Source organism: Megalops cyprinoides, chromosome 12, assembly GCF_013368585.1.
Source record: "Megalops cyprinoides isolate fMegCyp1 chromosome 12, fMegCyp1.pri, whole genome shotgun sequence".
In the NCBI taxonomy this organism is placed as follows: domain Eukaryota; kingdom Metazoa; phylum Chordata; class Actinopteri; order Elopiformes; family Megalopidae; genus Megalops; species Megalops cyprinoides.
Genome location: NC_050594.1, coordinates 2,631,873 through 2,637,846, shown reverse-complemented (window position 1 = coordinate 2,637,846; position 5,974 = coordinate 2,631,873).

Genomic DNA, 5,974 nt, shown 5'->3' with positions numbered 1-5,974 from the left:
CTGGTTAAAGGGAACAACAGCAATACCTCACCTGAGAGGTGAACCTACAACGCTCAGCTCCTTTTCCCTTACATTACACTACAACATATGTTGTATTTAATATGAAAAATATGGGAATTGCCCTCAATCTAGTCATCTTTAATAGCATTAATTATGTTGGGTCTAAGATGTGATATTCGTAATGTCCAAAAATATTTACTCAACATGAAACCATATGTAAGCTACAAGAACTACGTCCTATTACAGATATGTTAGGCTGCATTGATGATGTCAGTCTCAGAGTGCCACCACCTGTTTGGTGAGAGGAGAGACATCCTTTAAAGAAATCCACCAAAGCCACTAGTGTGAATCCTGCATTTTCATTGGCTCTCCCACCCTCACTCTGGGTCACATGGCCTGAAAAAAATCTGCACTAATGGTGCCCTCTGTTAGCACAGGATGTTAATAACAATCAGTGAAATTAATTTACCTCTGCATGCTAATGTCGCCGTGCATGATGATGCCGAACACCTTTCATTTTTTTTGCAGTTGGTGTTCTGTGATAAATTGCAACACAAAGTTAGGTATACAATGGAGTTATTCCGAAACAAATTTTAAATTTTATAATTGGTTTTGGTTTTATCAATATGATGATGTTGATGGTTGTGGTGGTGATTATGACACTTACTGACAATAAGAAGGAAGAAATTTATTTATTTATTGCATAAACATTATTATTATAAAAGTATTTTTGGATCCAGTATTATAATCTGTGTACCACGTGCAGCACCATGGTCTGTTAGCTTAGTACTTGCATATCAGACCACATCTTGTCACTAGGGGGCAGACAAAATCTTTGAAATTTAACCTAGAGTCATGTCTGGTGTTATGTGCTTTCATTCATCAAGCTGTTTGTGGTGTGTTCACTGTGTCTTAGATGACACATTTCAACCATTACTTTAAATTTTCTGTTGCTGTTAACTTGGGTGTTCCCTGCTTGCATCTTGGTTGCTTTCACATAATTATTATAACCCAATTTGTTAAGGAGGTAAATTTTACAGTTTACAGTTTTACAGGTACAGCTTGATTGCACAGCAGTTAGTTGGCTAACTCACAACCCTTTCAATAATGGGTTCCTAAAATTGCAGTTTATGAATTTAAATCCTGTAAATCTGGTCAGATTTAACACCTGTGTTTAAGGTTGCTAGCTGTTGCTGTGTAACATACAACATTATTGTTTTTAGAGTTGTAAAAGGATAGAAAATGTATTTTAGACTTGTTTTTGCTATCCATTGATTAGATTGTTTGTTTGATTAATCCCCTTTAAAAAAAAAAAAAAAACATTCTCAAGTTTTTGTAATCCAATGACAAGGTCTGAAATTTATTATGCTGGCAAAACTGTTTACATATTTATTAAAATTACAATTTCCTTATCAATTATAAAAGATAAGTGTTGATGGCATTTGTCTTCACTGGGCATCTGTAATTTCCTAAACTGTCATCAGTATGAGATGTGTGGAATCCTCGAAATTGGCTCTCCTGCAATGCACAGTGGGACTTTCAGTGTGTAAAAAAAGCCACTGGCAGCAGACAAGTGTATTGGAGGATTGTACACAACTCATTTCAGTGCTTCTAGCATGAGTGCAGGAAAAAAAAGTTATGCTTAAAGTCTGCTGAATGCATTAGTAATTTAATTTCAATTTAGCATTAGTCTGAGCTGTTTTGGCAAGTCTGCAATTTACATACTATATATGTTATTAGTGGGGAAGTTCCAATTTTAAAACATATGTATTTTTGGAATGCCTTATATTCTGTGATGTTTGAGTTTTTTATATTAAATGTTTGCAAGCTTGCTGTCAGAACAAACCTGACAGACCAAAAGGGTTTACGTTTGTCAGGACATGTGAAACTGTATGTGTCTCTGTTCTGTGTTTTTATGATGGAGCAGTAAATTCATTTAACTGAAGAAATGCCAGCATGGAAAACACTGCGAAAATGATCTGTGTCATGGAACGTACGGACATATTAACATGTCTAGAGTAAAGTAAAATCATGAAGTGAAAATGTTACAGTTAGATCTCATGGAACATGCAAAACATCTTCACTGTGGCTGATTAATCTACTATTCATAACATTTATTTGGCAACTTTTTATGAACAATGAAAAGGCAGCAGTATGTGCTGCATCCCTTATTGACATTGGCATGTCCCACATCATAAGAAAAAAGCTTGGTTACTGGTAATAAGATTAATTAGGATGCTCTGTATTGTGTAGGACATGGAAACCATGGTCAAAAGTACATCAGATGTGTTAGCTGTGATCAATAATTTAACACAGCCTCCAGTGTGCTTTACTCCTCACAGAGAAACCGCTTCAAGAATGCTGTGTGTCCAACTCCAAATGTTCCCTAAAAATTGGAGTAACGCAGCACTGCTGCTGTTACTCAAATTTAATGAAGCGATCCCACGTAGCAAAGATGGCAAGAGCACTCCTAAAACTGCTTTCAAAAACACAGTTTAACAGAAGAAAAAAAATCCAGTTTTTCTGTTTGGTAATTATTTAGAAATTACTTAGAAAGTTAGAGTGGCACTGATGCACAGTATTTCAGCAGAAAGTAAAAAAGCACGTGTTACACCTGAACACGTGCTTTTTTACTTTTATCTGTTTGGAAACACCACACTACAGATTCACCAAACAACAGCTGGACTTGAAGAAAACATGTTTGTTAATTCAGTTAACCCTCTCTACTAACTCACCTTGGGTTCAACAGACAATATTTAAATGAAAAAATGAGTTTCTTTTTACAAATGACCTAGAAATGAAAATACTGTAAATTGTATGAAAACTGGACTACTTAAAGCCCCAACAGCAATGTATCCCTTTTTGCCTGGTAAATTATTTTAATATTCAGTGTTAAGAGTTAGAGTCAGGCAATTGATTCAAGAAAAGCAAGCCTCTAACCTTCTAATTACAGTCACAGCTACACTGTGAACATTCATTTTTGAGAACTGAATCCCCCCCCCGCCCCCCCATCCCACCTCTCCCCCCACACAGCACTAATCTGGATTTGGTATTGCTCTGCGGGCAGAAGATTGCAACACTTGATGCAAAGCCAAATGCATTACATTACATAAAGGTCTTCTCTCTTCATTAGAAGTTAATCTCCACTAACCAACTGTCATCTGATGAGTGCGGCTCGGCTGAACACAGCAGAGGGTACGTGGTGGATACACCGAATCTGCCGTTGTGTTGTCAGAGTGTTAATTTATTAAATAATGCTACAAAAAATACATGAGAAATAGATAAGTTGATTCTTTAATCCCGATTAAAGACCAGCTAACCGTACAGCAGACCTTTCACTGAGACAGTCTGCAGCTGAGAGTGTCTAAACCATAATGACTCACCAGTCAGCTGGAAAGGTTGTTCATACTCTGGGCAAACATCATCTCAGTGCTATTCATTTGTTTTTGTATGGTATTCATTTAGAAACAGAATCTCTGTTTAGTTTCACGTGATCATGTTTTTCTCAGCAGGAAGTCGTCTGGATTGTGTCTGTTTTTTGCAAAGTTCTCCTCTTGAATCACAAGGGAATATAAAAAACTGTTTGGGTGCATCTGTAGATTTCTGTGTGCTTCCACTGAGATAAAGTGTCATGGCGGTGGTGGTTGTGATTAAGTGGTTGAACCCAGACCTACCTGAGGCATTCCATAAGCACCTTTACCTCTGGGTGTTGCCACCAGGTATTAAATAGAAAACAAATCTGTTACATTGTGTTGTTTTTCTTTGGTATTTGATTTATCCAGTATACATTTCATTATGCATTTTCTGTGCAGCAGTGTTTTAGCATTAGGTTAGAAAAACATCCTTTACACACATTTCACTATTTTGTTGCTCCTCATGTAGACTGGGTCACACACACGCACTACATCATAAAGTAATCTCCACCCTTGATAAAAGCAAATCCACAGCAAACATACTCTCCATTTCAGTGTACAACTCTGATGTGCGAGAGGAGATATGGGACACCTTGTACCCTGAGTTGTCGCTGGACCAGCTCAGGACAAGGATTAGCGGCGCTACGTAATCGCTACTCTCTCTGCGCAGTTTTGACATTAATACAATGGAAGCAACCTTATATAGCAGCGCCTGTCCGACGCTGATTTCTGTAGGCACAAATAATTGCTCAGAACACTGTGCCCTGATGAACCAAACAAATCTACCGACACTCACGAGGCCACAGTGCACTCAGACCGTCCCATAATGCATTGCGACAGAAAAGGTGGCCATTCAGGGCAACTGCTGCGGCACGTAGTCTGATGGTTTGAGTCACAAATTTAAGTAAACATCGCAATGACACACCCTTTTTGGGAAAAACATGCCATTTGCTTAAACTTGTAATGGACACCATAGTGATTAAACTGGACGTCAAAGGCTTTGTCAGGCAGCAGGCCTGCAATTGCGACCCTTGAATGCTAATATTTTCCGTGGTGGGAATTCTAATCCCTGGATTCAATCAACACTTTCATTCAGAATGAAATGCAGTGTAACTTTTTTTTCTCCACAAACAGTTTGCCGATTTCTGTGATCACAGCAATTAATTAACAGAAAGTAAATAACAGAAAAATAAATTCAATTTACTTAGTTCAGGAAAAATGCTGATTGAATCCAGGGCTAAGTCTCACAAAATGTATTTTTTTCAGAGATATTGAGTTCAGTTGGTTTAAATGAGTCCCTAATGTGAGTATCAAGGTTTAGCCAAATCTATCTATAATTAAGGCACCATAGAGTTAAATCTACTATCAGCCGACCCAATATATATTTTTTTTATTTTGTTAAAATTTGTCATTTCACAATCTGAAAAATGTATACATCTCATATTAATGGTTGTCATGTTTTTATTTCAAAGGCCTTATGCTTACACATGCACATCTTATGTAATTTAGTACGGTCACACACAGATTGAAATACTCCATACATTATGAATATCAACAACAGTTAACTTGTAGAAATACTCTCAAAATGTTTTTGTTTTTTTGTTTTTTTACATTTCTTGTTTTATTCAACCTGCTTCAAACAGAATACAGTGTACAATCTTTACTTTATTAAACCAAAAACACGGAGTGACTTGGTGGACTTTACCCAACCCCCCCGCCCAAAAGAGACAGACAAAAATCACTGGGAGCTACAGTGGTTAGGCAACTAGACCGGTGAACAGAAGGTTTTCAGTTTGAATCCTGGTTGGAACACTGCCGATGTACCGGTGAGTAAGGTATTTTACCCGAATGCAGCACAATAAATGGATAATGTACACTATAGGTCACCCAGGATAAAGGCAAATAATGGATATAGGAGAGAGAACTGTTTCTGATTTTTATATGTGGGATGTTGTTCCCCACTAAACCCTCTTCTTTCATGCTATTACATACACACTGACAGTTATCTGGGCTGTGGAACATCTGTGCATAAAAGGACAAAAGACGGCCTGCATTTGTAAAATCGGATCACTGCACCACCAAACGAATTTAGAGTGAAACAAACAGTGTGGTTAAGGCTGTTTTAAGTTCATCACCTGACCGATAAAGCTTCATGTGTTCTGTAAAAAAAATCTTAACAGCCTTTTTGCCTTATGTAAATATACACTTATATACAATAATGAAATGAACAAGAAATAAAACCAGCCAAGACACTCCATGAAGCTGTGAAAGATCCATCATACCCTGTACAGAGTCTCCAGCACATTAAGGTCTGACAGCTAGGAGGCGCTCAAAAAGATCCTGAAAAAAAAAATACAATGAAATCCAAAATAAAACGTCTTTCCAGTGACACCCGAACTGCAGCTTTAATGAAAGCCTTTTCGTTAACTTTCTCCAAACTTTGGTTTGTTTGACACACAGGCAGTCATGATAAAAGATCTACTGAATAGTATCTGATGAAAGAGAAACACCGACATCACCATGCAGAATGATACTGGTCTTCACTCTACATGGGTGCTTGT